The sequence below is a fragment of the Psammomys obesus genome, unplaced genomic scaffold, assembly GCF_907164565.1.
Source record: "Psammomys obesus unplaced genomic scaffold, mPsaObe1.curated_primary_1811, whole genome shotgun sequence".
In the NCBI taxonomy this organism is placed as follows: domain Eukaryota; kingdom Metazoa; phylum Chordata; class Mammalia; order Rodentia; family Muridae; genus Psammomys; species Psammomys obesus.
In genome coordinates, this window is record NW_026596040.1 from 24,606,842 (window position 1) to 24,621,630 (window position 14,789).

At 41.0% G+C, this 14,789-nt stretch overlaps 1 protein-coding gene across 2 annotated transcripts in view; it reads left to right on the plus strand.

The window, feature by feature from the left end:
* Positions 1-10,885: 10,885 nt before the first annotated feature.
* Positions 10,886-14,789, plus strand: part of Wdr7 (WD repeat domain 7) — a 315,779-nt gene continuing 311,875 nt past the window's right edge. For both annotated transcript variants that reach the window (XM_055622621.1, XM_055622622.1), the window contains exon 1: positions 10,886-11,100. The gene's annotated coding sequence lies outside the window, so the exon portion shown is untranslated. The remainder of the gene's footprint in view (positions 11,101-14,789) is intronic.

Sequence of the window (14,789 nt, forward strand, 5' to 3'; positions counted from 1 at the left end):
CTGGACAAAGGGACCCTCCTTCCCTCTGTGGGCTCACGGCTGCAGCCTAAGGTCATGAGGCAACCTTCGTAAGAACTTTGACAATGATTCTGTCTTGTAGTATGGGCAAGTCATTAGGCTCAAAATAGATGTTAGGAACCTTTCTTTACGGATTTCATTACATATGGGTGCTATCCGAGCCCCAAATTATGCCAAAAGAGACACCCCCATTTCTTCAGGAATCTGGAGTCTAGTGATAGACAAAATTAACAAATATAAACAGTAATGTTGGAAACAAGTGAGATGGGCTTGTGATGCAAGGTAGGAACTGTAACATCAAAATTCAATCTTGTAGAGACCGTGGTTTTCCAAAAAAAAAAAAAAAAAAAATCGATTTTAAAAGAGAAGAGATTAGATGATAAAGGTAATAGAAATATTCCAGATAGGGGAACCAGCAGGTGCAAGTGAGTTGAAAGGACAGATAATAGGTAATATTTGCTTAGTACATCTATCGAACACAATATTATATATATTATGTTATATATGTAATTTCCATATTATATCAGACAGTGTAATAATGACTTCAATAAAAGCTGGCAGAGTTTTCCAGAATCTCTGCAACTTGTCTTTTGGGGACGGGCAAGCCATTAGCGTCTCTGAACCTTGTCTTTCTTATCTGAGAAGTATGTGAATATCTGCTTTCTAGAACTGTGAAAGCTGAAGGTTATAGTGATGTTCAAACCAAACATACAATACCCAGTAAATACTTTCATTAACTGTTGTTATTCATCTCGAGTTGTGTTAACAAGATATCACAGAAGAAGTGGTGTAGAAAACAGAAATTTCTCAGGGCTGGAAACTGAAAGTCCAGAAGAGCAGAAATTGGTAGAAATAGATGAAAGAGAGTGGATGACTGCAAGAGTTTGTTCCCTGGGGTCTTTTTTATTTTTACATGACTTTCTTTGCACTCTAGCTTCACATGAATACAATGAAGTGCTGATCTGGTCCTTTTCTTACAAAGATACTGATTTTACTAAATTGAGACAGGATAAGTAGCAACACCCTCCCTCCCTTTGTTCTAAGCCTGTCACTGGCTAACACCCAGAGTTTTTGACATAGGTAATTAGATCACAGAACAAATCACTGAGAAGCTTCACAAGCCATATTGTTAAAAATGTGTAATGACACCAACAACAAACAGAAAAACATTTGGGCACACTCCCATTTACATTAGCATTTCAAACAACAAAATATCTTGAAGTAAACATAACCAAGGAGGTGTAAGACCTCTACAATGAAACCTGCATAGATGTGAAATAAAAAGGAAAAAAAAGACATTGAAAAGGTCACAAATACCAGAAGATATCTTGTGTTCATGGATCAGTGGAGTTAATATGTCAAAATGATCACCCTAAAAAAGCAGTTTACAGATTCAGTGCAATATCAATCAAAATACCCACAAAATTCTTCACAGAAATGGAAAAAAAAAAAAAACCATGAAATTCAATAAAATCAGAACACATCCAGATTGCTAAAGCAAATTGAACAAAAATAATAATAAAAGAGAGCTACCAGACATCAAGATATATTGTGGAGCTATAGTAATAAAAACATTATGATATTGGCACAAAATAGACATAAAGAACAATGCAATGAAAGACTCAAGCATAAGCACCCATAACACAATCCTCAGAGGCAAAAGGCATCTTCAACAAATGCTGATAGGAAAAGGGAATGATCACAAGCAGAAGAATGAAAGACCCATACTTACCACCCTGCACAAAAATTAGCCGCAAATGAGTCAAAGACCACAATATAAAACCTGAAACACAAAAACTACTAGAAGAAAACAAAGTATCCTACAAGACCTGGTGTAGGAAAGGACTTTCTGAACAGAACTTTATTAGCCAAGGAATTAAGGCCAACAATCAACAACTGGAGGCTACAACAATAAAAAGCTTATGCACAGCTAAGAAAACAAGCAATGGAATGAAGAACTCCACAGAATTTGTCAGATATACATAAGCCAGAGGATTAATACCCAGATATACAAAGGGCTCAATAAACAGCCAAGGAAACAAATGACCCAATTATAAAATGGGCTAGGGAGATCTAAACAGGAAGTTCTCAATAGAAGAAATAAAAATGGGAGCCTGGGCATGGTGGCTCATGCCTTTAATCCCAGCACTTGGGAGACAGAGGCAGTCAGATCTCTGTGAGTTCGAGGCCAGACTGATCCACAGAGTTCAGGACAGCCAAGGCTACACAGAGAAAATTTGTCTCGGAAAAAAAAAAAAAAAAAAAAAAAAAAGGAAAAGAAATATAAATGGCTAAGAAATACCTCAAAAAGTGTACATCATCCTGAGCAGTCAAGAAAATGCAAATTTAAAAAACTTTGAAATGTTATCCCACCCAGTCAGAATGGGAAAAAGCAACAACACAACTCATAACAAATAGTGGTAACATTGTGAAGAGAGAGGAACCCTCATTCATTATAGGTGAGAATGCAAATTTGTGCAGCCACTCTGGAAATCAATAAGAAGAATCCTCAAAAAACTAAAAGTAAGTTTACCATATGATACAGCCATACCACTTCTTGGCATATACTGAAAAGACTCAACAGCCTACTCCATATAATTACTTAGCAGTATTCATAGCTGTCCGAGTCATAATAGCCAGGAACTGGAAACAAGCCAAATGTCCTTTAGCTTGATGGATAACAAGAATGTGGTACATATACACAGCAGGATAGTACTCAGCTGTAAAAAAAAAAAAAAAAAGTAAAACAAAATAAAATAATAAAAAATCCAGTTCTAAATCCTGAGATGTAAAAATATAACATGGGGTAGCCACAGTAACAAGGAAAGTAGAAAGGAATGGATTTTGGAGGGGAATAGCAGGACACATATAATATGATGTAGGAAATGGAACAACAAGGAGAGGGCTCCAAATGGGAAGGAGGAGGAAGGTCAGTATTGAAGGAGGAGGGACAAATAACCTGAAGGAATCATATTAGCTTTATTAATCTAATATTTATCTAAAATTATATACAATGCATATAAGTGTCTACACACACACACGTCTTAAAAGAAGTTAAGCTACTTGGGCCATCAATGCTCCCCACAAGAACTATATACCAACAAAACCCCCAGTACCAGAAACAAAATCTTTGAAGGTTTATTCAGGTAGTCCAAATGTCTCCCAGAACAATATACATTATCACCGTAGCCCTTGGTTGCCTCTCAGAGGTTGAGAGCGAGCCCCTATTGCTGAAAACACACACACACACACACACACACACACACACACACATATCAATGACCCAGATGAGATTAACTTTTATGATTATAGAAAATATGAAGACTGTCAAGGAAAGGAAGCAATTAAGCAGTCCTACCCAGATTTAACAATTCTTGCAACAGAAGTTACCATCATGGCAAGATAAGCATAAAGGTGCAAGAAGTGGTACTCAAATGTTGGTGTTAACTGAAAGCCATCTTAACAGAATTAAAGCACACTGGAAAGTAGGGGAATGACGCCCTGTACTGGAAACCTAGGTAGTATCCAGGAGCTAGTGAAGTCACGAATTTTAGAAAAGAATCTACTTCTGACACTTTGCTATGCCAGCATAATCCCTTACCACATTCTAAATTTTATCCTTCCATCCACAGGTAAGTGAGTCTATCAAACCTCATCAAAGCTTTTCCTTACAGAAAATGGAAGCCATCACAGAAAACACAACTGGACACAATGCAGAGATCAATGGACCATGGAGAACCTTCCCAGTGGCTATCACAGCTATGCCACAGCTCCTACATCTCTGGCTGAAGGAACACTGCAGAAGAGAGGAGCAGACAGAGTCTCAGAGCCAGAATATCTCTGCTGTGAAACAGTCCGTCCTAGAACTGGCTGTATAAATAAGACAAGAACAACAGCAAAATCAAGGGACTTGTTAATGGAGAGGGAGGAAAATTTTGCAGGGTCCAACTCTTCAGCAGAGAACTGCAGGCAACAATTGCGAAAAGGAGACTTAGCATCCCCCAGAGATGAGCCTTCTTATTGGTTGTTCAGTGCTGAGTGGTCAGCCTTGAAATCATACATACACAAATAACAAAAATCGATTCAATAAGTTGAAAGTAAATATGATGTATTTGTGTATACACATACACAAGTATGTAATAAATATAATAAAAATGAATCTAGAAATTTAAGATTGGTGTGGGTGGTGGACTGAATGGGTATGACTCCCATATTCTCATGTGTTTGAATGTTTGGCAAATAGGGAATAGCACTATTAGGAGGTGTTGCCTTGTTGGAGTAGGTGTGTCACTCTGGGGATTTGCTTTGAGGTCTCCTATACTCAAGCTATGCCCAGTGTGGCACACAGTCCCCTTCTGCTGCCTGTGAATCAAGACGTAGAACTCAGCAACTTCTCCAGCACCATGTCTGCCTGGACACTGCCATGCTTCCCACCATGATGGTAATGCAATAAGCTTCTGAAACAATAAGCCACCTGTAATTAAATGCTTTCCTTTATAAGAGTTGCCTTGTCCACGATGTCTCTTCACAGCAATAAAACCCTAACTAAGACAGGGTGCATGGGACAAGTTTGAGGGAATATAACTAAGAGGAGAAAAAAGCCAGGTAAGTGATGTAATTCTATTTCAGTTAAGACATTTTAAAAAATAAAACTGGCAATCAATTTCTGCTATTAAAAAACTGCATAATGAACTTCACCTTAACACCCAACCTCCTTGTGACATGTCTATGAGCAAAGATGCCTTTCACCAATGTTTATTCTCTAACTACTTTCCCTTCTGCAGCCTGCACAATGTGCCAAAACAAACAAAAAATTCACCTTTTGATTACACAAGTGAATATATCAGCACTAAGCTTCCCTAGGATCTAAGCTTAGTTACAGATTAAGGAGCTTCACTACAGTGTCACATTCAGCCACTCCTGAGACACTGGGTTGTGCTCCTCTTCTAATAGCTGCACCAGACTCTTTTCAAGTGTGTCTTTTCAACTAATTGCTATGTTCACCAATTTTACTTCATCCTGAATCAGCCTTACATCACTTCTGTGGTATCCTTGAGAACTGGGGTACACCTAAGCAGAAGCCTCCCTAGGCTCTGTGGAGGGGTTCTTAGCCTGAACCACAAACACTGATAGTAGTTTATGCTGCCAATGACAAGAATAGGGTCTTGACATATGACCTCCCTTAACATAAAGGTCTTTTAAAAATTTTTTAATATTAATTACAGTTTATTCACTTTGTATTCCAGCTGTAGCCCCCTCACTCATTCCTTCCCAATCCCACCCTCCCTCCCTCATTTCTTCCCATGCCCCTCTCCAAGTCTACTGATAGGGAGGTCCTCTTCCCCTTCCATCTGACCCTAGCTTATCAGGTCTCATCAGAACCGGCTGCATTGTCCTAACACAAAGGTCTTTAATGAGCCTTAATTCTCATTTCCAAAAACAGTGAAACCATATTGGGAATCATGGTTTTAACTGATTAATTTTGGTTTAGGGTCAGGGGCATCTAGTTCAGTTCATAGTGGAACTGTTATTGATTGTTATTATTATTATTGATTCTAACCTTCCACAGCTTAGGAACCAAGCTCTGAGTATGAAGCTCTGAGTCTGAGTCTTCAACTGTTTGGGTGAGACCCAGGGATCAAACTCAGATCATCGAGCTTGGTGGCAAGCACCCCGCCCATTGATCCATCTTGCCGGCCACAGTTACTCATTTTTAATGTGGTGCTTTTTAACTTTTGTAACTCTGCTTCACATTAAAAATTTTCAACATGTAACTACTATTTGGAGTTTGGGAAATTAAACAGAATTGTTCAGGTAAGAATATATGAAAGTTTCCAGGGTAGAGGCTGAAACTGGAGATATTGATGATTTAATTAATAAATAACAAAAAGATTATGACAGGAAGTTAAGGACAATTAGACATGGAACAAACTGAGAGGCGTTCACAAAGAAAGGGTAAATTGGAAGATGGCAAAAGTCAAGGGCCAGAGACTAAAATGATGAAGACTGAGAAACACCTTTGAAAGTAGTGAGGTAGTGATAGGTTATCATGCAAAAGACCAATGCATTTTAATGAATTACATATGGAATCTACTCAGCAGCCACAGTGAAATCCTTGGCACTGGAAGCTGCAGAAATGAGAGATCACTCTGTGTTCCTATCTTAGAGACTACATACTATTGTGAGCACTCCATACCACAATCCAGAGACAAGCAGAACAGTCGCTGCCCCTGTTCCTTTTCCTAGTGTGCAAAGGCTGACATTCAGATAATGTGCAGCTGTCTGCCTCTCTGGGGGTTACACTCTGAATTACATAGAGAGCAACAGTGCATATTTATGTACTAGTTCTCTAAGTGACTTTATTCTTGTCTAGAGTTGCTAAATGTCTTCATAACTACAACCAGTATATATAATAATAAATATGCAAACCAAGTCCTGTGTAGGAATTCTAAAAAGAGATCCAGACAGCTTAAATTAAGATAATATTGACAACTAATCAGGAGTCCTGTATAAAATAAAGCTTACTTTATCTAAGTAGAATAAGTTTTTGATGGGTGGAATTTTAAAATGTCATGGTTTTCTATCAATTTACATAAACCATTTGACTTAATATTTTCTAGAATTTCCAAGAAAATTTTAGAGGAACGTAGTAGACTCAAAAACTTCATGTGAGAGCAACTTACGACTTCTTAAATTACCATGGAGCACTCCTGCCACTCCTCAGGGAAATATTTTCAGAGATATCTAGTAGGCGGCACAGAATTCCCTTTCTCCATTCTCAAATAGGTGTGAGAGTCACTTTCCTGTAGTATCTACACTCCGCAGTACCTGCTACCACAGTTAGTACTCTTTTGTTGTTCTTGTTTTTAAACTTATTTATTTATTTCTTATACAGTATACTGCTTGCATATGTGCCCCCAGGCCAGAAGAGGGCACCAGATCTAATTATAGATGGTTATGATCCACTCTGTTGTTGCTGGGAATTGAGCTCAGAACCTTTGGAAGAACAGTCAGTGTTCTTAACCTCTGAACCATTATCTCTCAGCCTTCCCTCCGCCCCCGTTCAGTACTCTTAACTGAAACTTTTTTTAAAATACCAATACTTCAGTATTACTGGGTCCTTTTCACCTCACTCAATGTGATCTCTTCTAGTCCATTCATTTACCTGAAATTTTCATTTTTTAAAAATAGTTGAAAAGTATCTCATCGTATATATGTAGCACATTTTCATTATTCGTTCATCAGTTGAGTGAAACATTTAGGTTCCATTTCCTTGCTATTGTGGATAAGTGAGTAATGGACATGGCTCAACCAGTGGAGTAGGTTATCAAGTCCTTGGGCATATGCCAAAGAGTGGTATAGCTGGGTCACAGGTTAGATTTACTTCTTGCTTTTTGAGCCTTCTCAGTACTGATTTCCAGAATGACTGGAACGGTTTGTTACATACAACTCAGGTCCAGACAGAGAAGGAACTAAGCTCCAGAGTTATTGGAAATCTGACCTTGTGCAATACTCCTGTGGAGAAGAGAACCAATAAAAGTCCTTGGTGTGGGAAGAAAAAGAACACAAGCCACACTTCCTCTACTGCAGTATTGCTCCCAGTCTATATTATCAGGTTATCTGGAGAATTGCTCTTGAATGTCTTGGAAATTAATCAATTTTAATAACTTAGGTTTGTCCATCTTCCTCCCAAATGTTGGTTAGAATGAATTAACGAATGGATGGAAGCCAAGGAGAAATTAATGTGTTTGTCACACTGTCTAGTTTTGTTGAAAGAAGATAGCAAAAATATTCATGTTTTGTTTTGTTTTCCCCATCTCTATAAGCTCATTTGTAGACTTATAGGTAGGTAAGAATCTTGTGGTCCTGAAAAGTTACTGCATAAAGAATGCACTTGAGAACTTTGTTATAATTAAGTTTCAGACTCAATAGGTCTGAGGTAAATTCTAAAAGTCGTTCTTTTTCTTTCTTTCTCTTTCTGTCTTTTCTTCCTTTGTTTCTTTGTTTTTTCTCCCTTCCTTTTTTTTTTTTTTTTTTTTTTTAAACCAGTTCTTTGTGTAACAGCCCTGGCGGTGCTGGAACTCATTCTGTAGACCAGACTGGCCTTGAATCCACAGAGATCCACCTGCCTGTGCATTAACAGCATGTGCCACCAGTGCCAGGTGACAGTCTTTCTAAGAGGCTTTCAGGGTGAGACCACAAAGAACATACCTTGAGTAGCAACATTACAACTGGACACGGAACCCAGAGCATGGGACCTTTAAGGATCTTGAGTAGGGCAGAATCAGCTACTTCAAACAGTATAATTTTCCCCCAAAGGTGCTGAGGGTTGGTTTGGGTAAAAGGCCTTCTGTCAACAAATAGCAGCCCACAGAATAGAAAAGGATTTTCACGAACTCCACATCTGACAGAGAGCCAATATCCGAAATATATACAGAACTCAAGAAACTAGAATCAACAAACTAAATAATCCAACTTAAAAAAGGAGTACAGATCTAAACAGAGAATTTTCAACAAAGGGACCTCAAATGGCCGAGAAGCACTTAAAGAAATGTTCAACATCTTTAGCCAGCAGGGAAATGCAAGTCAAAACGATTCTGAGATGTTATCTTATACCTGTCAAAATGGCATCAAAACCACAAGTGACAGGTTATCCTGGCAAGGACGTGGAGCAAGTGGAACACTCCTCCACTGGTGGTGGGAGGGCAGACTTGTACATCTACTTTGGAAATCAGTGTGGCAGTTTCTCAAAAACAACAACAACAACAAAAAACAAAAACAAAAACTGGAAATCGATCTACCTTAAGACCCAGCTACACCACTCCTAGGTGTGTACCCAAATGATGCTCCACCATACCACTAGGATACTTGCTCACCTATGTTCATAGCAGCTTTATTTTTAATAGCCAGAAACTGGAAACAACCTAGCTGTCCCTTAACTGAAGAATGAAGAATGAAAAACGAAAATGTGGTGCATTTACACAATGGAGTATTACTCAGCTGTTAAAACAATTGCATCATGAAATTTACTGGCAAATGGATGAACTAGGAAAAACAAAAATTATTCTGAGTGAGGTAGCCAGACCCAGAAACACAAACATGCTATGGCTATGTATTCACTCATAAGTGTATATTAATTGTAAATAAAAAGCAATCATGTTACAGTCCACAGACCCAGAGAGGCTAAATATGGAAGGCTTAAGGGCGGGGGCTTACAAGGATCTCCCTGGGAAGGGCAAATAGAATAAATTTCATAGGTGGACTGGGGGCGGGTGGGGTTGGGAGCAGGAGGGATCATATGGTGGTGGGGCATACTGGGAGAATGGACTGGAATTGGGGGGCTTTCTGAGGGAAAGTGGAAACCTAAGGCAATGGAAACGCCATGGAATCTACGGAAGTAATCCCAACAAAGACCCTGACACAAATGGACACAAAGCCTGAACCAACCATCTTTGTAACCAGACAAGGGCTTAAGTGGAGGGATTCGGACACCAAGCCAGTCACAAAACCTTCAACCTAGGTTGCAGAATGTTCTGAGACCAGAACCTAACAGAACCATCATCAAAGAGACTAGGGAGACTTCTTTCAGCAACTGAGGGGAGCAGATGCAGAGTCCCTCGGCCAAACATTAGGCGGAGCTTGGGAAGTCCCGCGGAGGAGGCCGGTGGTAAAGATTTGAGGAACCAGAGGAGAACTGATGCACGGAATCAACTGACCTGGACTCATGCGGGTTTACGGAAGTCAGGAAGACTGGGGGTCTGATCTAGGACCTCTGCATATATATATGGTTAGTAACTTTGTGTTTTTGTCGAATCGTAACAGTGGGAGACAGGGGCTGTCCCTGACTCTCTTGCTTCCGTGTGGGACCCTTTTTCTTCTACTGGGTTGCCTAGTTAAGCCTTGATGTGATGGCATGCGCCTGGTTTTACCGTAGCTTGTTATGCAGTGATTGGTTGATGTCCCTGAGAGACTGCTCTTTTCTGAGGGGAGGTGGATGGAAGAGACTGGGCGGGGCGGGGAGGGGGGGTTGTGGTCGGGATGTAATATACAATAGCAGAATAAAACAAAAAAACCTCCAAACCCCAAAATAATAAATTTGGCTTGGTTTTTAAAAAAATGTTCGTTGTCCTTAGCAATTAGGGAAATGCAAATCAAAACAACTTCGAGATTCCATCTTACCTCAGTCAAAATGTCAAAGATCAACAAAACAACTGACAACAAATGCTCGGGGAAAGGGGAAGAGAAATAAGAAAGTAATATTGGTGGGCTGGCTCTGTAGTCATCATAGCCTTTAGTCAATGTGTGTGTGTGTGTGTATGTGTGTGTGTGTGTGTGTGTGTGTGTGTCTATGTTGTGAAGGTGCTCCCTTAGTTAGATGCTGTACTTCTGACCAGGTATTTTCCGTGTGTGTGTGTGTGTGTGTGTGTGTGCACATGCCTGTACATATGGTGTGTGTACACGTGTGTGCATGTTTTCTTAGAAGCTGGTCCTTCTGACCAGAGGAAACAGAAACAATGTCCTGCCGCCTGAACCCAGACTTGGGGGCCAAATCTAAACTTTCACCATCCCGATTCAGGTAAGACCTGATTTCCTAGACTGACCATTCCATCCTTGTATGCTTTTCCGTCGCCCTACAAGAGAATTGGAATCGAGAAGGCAGTCTACACCAGACTTACAGTAACCCACAGGGCGGCTGCGTGCTTAGAGCAGGCTTTAGTCTCCATAGTAACCAGGCCACGCCTGCCTCGGCGTGGGTGTGCTGAGAAACCAAAAGCCGTTTCCACCCCGCCTTGCTTTTGCGACAGTTGCAGCGCACGTCACCGCGGTCGAAGCCGGTGTCATCTGATTTACGGCACTTGAGGCCGGTGTCAGCTGATTTACTGCAGCAGCCCCGGCAGTGGCACCTTGCAACCCAGGCAGGGTGAGGGGCGGCTGCCTCGGCCTGGGGCTCCCCGGGTTCGCCCATCCGGACTTGTGCCCGCCCTGGTCCTCCTCGCGTACGCTCCGCCTTTGGCTCCTTTGCGGGGGCGCCCAAAGCATCTCCTACAGACATGATTATTACCTGAGGTGAAGCTTTGACAGGTAGGAGAGCTTTGGAACCACCTTGTGGAAGCCCAGCCCTAGAACTTAGCCTTGGAAGGCAGGGGTCAAAGGTCAGGGGTCACGAGCCCTCCCTGGCTGGAGACCTTTCCAGCTGTTAGATTGTTATTGTTGGATGTTGCTCTGTTTGGTGCTTCAGCTTCAGACCACCTCCGGGAGCCTTTTTCAGGAGCCTTGGGGTCCATGGCGGTCCCTTTGGGTCCCCTAGTCTGGTGACATTTGCTGCTTGTGAGCGCGGCCCTAGTATTGAGGTGGGATTGCATTGCTGTCAGGGATAATTGCTGGGTCGGGTGACTAGTGATGATCGTGGGTGTTTATTGGTAATGTTTCTGGGCAGCGTTCTTGCTTTGGAGCCCATATGTTCTGATTCCCCCCTGTTGGTACTTCTTTTCAGTTGGTATTACTGACTAAGGGTCAACACTGTTAGAGGATCACCTTTGCGCTGCCACTTGCTTGCTCTCTTTTAGGACCTGCTTTGTCAGGATGTCTGCTTTTCCTTACTGGTGGATCCTGGCATTCCAAAGCTGTGCTCCCAGACAGCTATCCTGCCTTTGATTTTAAAATTGTTTTGGATCCACTGGCAATGTCTGTACCTTATATCCTAGGCAGAATTCCCTAGTTCTTGGGTATGGAAACTCTTGCAGATTCAGGTGCATCACAGGCCACATGTGTGCTTTCTTGCTGCTGACTTAAGTGCTTAGTCAGTACCAGCTATAGATTCCTGTAATATCTGTCGTGGGACAAAAAAAGTAAGTTTATATAATTTCTTTTGTCTTTTTCTTTCTTTCCTTCTTCTCCTCTTCTTATTTTTGAAAGGAGGATTCTCCTTTGGCTGTTCTAGAACAAACATACTTAGAACATGTCCTTGTACAGGCTGGCCTCAGACTCACAGAGATCTTCATGTCTCTGCTTCCTGAGTGCTGGGATTAAAGGTTATGCTGGGCTATAGTTCTTTTCACTGACTTTTATTTCTTAATCTTGTTACAAGATTACAACTATCAAATGCTATATGAAAGAAATTGAATGCTGGTATTTTGCTGCATATAATTTCTAGTTTGTTTCAGCTTTTCACCTCATAAGCAATCTTATGATAATGTGAAGAAGGTGGTTGGTGGATTCCCAGATGAAATTTTTGCATTGAAATTGTCTTATAAAGAATGAAAAACTACTTTGATTTTTACCCAAAACAGCAGATCTCTGGTGCTTCAAGTTGGGAGAACAAACAGCATAACTACAAAGGAGAGTCTTACTGTCAAATAGCAAATAAAAATTATGGTAGAGAAGTTAACTTGTCAAAATTTCTATTTAAAAGTTCTCCAGAACTATACTTGCCAACTGGAGAGAAGATTTGGGTGACTAGAAGAATCAGAGAGACTAAGTTCTACCTGTGGGAACTTAGAATTTGGGGGACAAAGCCTTATGTAGATATTTTCTTTTATCATGAATATAGTTTCTGTCTTAGAGCTAAAGGAAGTAGACCAGGCTGGCTGCCTCCTGAGTGCTAGGATTAATGGTTGGTGCTACCATCTCCAACTTACTTTTATTATTTGTGTGTGTGTGTGTGTGTGTGTGTGTGTGTGTGTGTGAGAGAGAGAGAGAGAGAGAGAGAGAGAGAGAGAGAGAATGCCACATTGTTTGAAGGTGGAGTTTAGAAGAGAGCAGAGAGCAGTGCAGTTGAGCCTCTGGGCTTGGAGTTCCAGGAGGTTCTAAATCATCTGATGTGGGGACACTGTGCAAGTAGTTGGTTCAGGAGAGAAGATTAGGGTTTAGCTTAGGATGTGCTAAAGTTTCAGAAACTTACTGGTTATGCAGAGGAGTTTGGAGTTCAGAAGACAGCCCTAGGCTGACTGGGGGAATGATTATTGTATCCATAGTATTTTGGAGAAGGTGAATGTTTCATTGATTTTGCACTGTGCTGCTAAGCCATTGCTTTCCTATGTAAAAACTACAGGAGCCAGTGAAGCACCTGGGAAAATGAAGACAGTACTGCCCTTCACCTGACAGCTGAACAACACACTTTTCTGTGCTCTCAGGGATTTCCAATGTGAAGTACATTAAATTTTTCACCTAAATCCAGGAATAGATATAAATGAGTTATAAATAGCCTCAAAACACCGTGTTAATCTCACTTATTATCTTGAAATATAGAGCTCTTATACCCAATTTTTGTTTTTGTTTTTTCCAAGACAGGATTTCTCTGTGTGGCCTTGGCTGTCCTGGACTTCCTTTGTAGACCTGGATGGACTTGAACTCACAGAGATCCACCTATCTCTGCCTTCTGAATGCTGGAATTAAAGGCATGCGCCACCACGCCCGGCTTCACTATTTTTTTAGGTAGTGTGCTGGCTGGTTTTATGTGCACTTGACATAAGCTGGAATCAGTTGGGGAAAAAGGGAACATCAATTGACAAAATTCCCACACCAGATTGGCCTGTGGTTCATTTTCTTGATTGATGATTGATGTAGGAGGCCTCAGCTCACTGTGGGCTGTGCACCTCTGGGCTAGTGGTCCTCTGTGCTATAAGAAAGGAGACTGAACAAATCATGAGGAGAAAGCCAGTCAGCAGCATTCCTCCATGGTCTCTGTATCAGTTCTGCCTCCAGGGTCCAGCCCTGACTTTTTGATGATGTACTGTGATATGGAAAGGTAAGTGACAAACCATTTCTGTGAAAGTTGTTTATGATCATGGTGTTTTATCAGAGCAATAGAAACTTTAACTAAGAGAGGTAAGGTCTTGGCTTGCACTGTAGTGCATCTTGGCTGGCCTTGAACTTGCTATGTAGACTGGGTTGGCCTCAACTCAGAGATCTGCTGAGTGCTGTAGTTAAAGGCTGGTGCGGCTTTGTAGCCATTTTTTAACACAGATAATCTCATCAATTCTAAACAGCAGATTTTAGCCCCTAGTCCAAATACCTAGTCTAGGGTATTATAAAACAATGTACATTGTGTTTATCTGCACATATTAGGAAGCTGGGATTTCCCCTATTAGCAGTGATTGAGAATAGTTTCTTTTCTATAGTTCTTCCTACACTTTATTTCAGGTCTTTCATTCAGCACTATAGACAAGTGTGCCGGGGCCAGTTATATTACACTGTTTTATCTGGTGTGTGTGTGTGTGTATGTATGTGCGTGCGCACGTGAACATGCATGCTCAATCATGATCACTCCTTAATGAATTCCACATATTTCTTATACCCTTCTTCATTTGTTAGTTCATTTAGTTCTGAAGGTTTCCCAGGTTTTTTGCAAAGTGCTCCATAACAGGATTATGTCTCCTGACAGGACTGTAGAGTTCAAGCAGCCTTCACTCTTTAAAGCACCGCGGTTCATCTTGCTTCTTAAGTTTTGGCCCACCTTCAGGCAGACTACAGTAAACAAAGTCTACCAAAGCTTCCTGTGCGTGATCAATAGTTCCCACTGTTCCATATACCATTCTCTGTTGTTATCCATTGGTGTTTCTCTGATTTATGCACCAACAGCAGAGCGGGTCTTGTGAGCACCATTTACCACTTGCAGCACTGTGATCCAGGGTCACCAGCAGGGGCTAGATTTTACACACACACACACACACACACACACACACACACACACACACACACGCACACTGAAAGAAGAAGAAGAAGAAGAAGAAGAAGAAGAAGAAGAAGAAGAAGAAGAAGAAGAAGAAGAA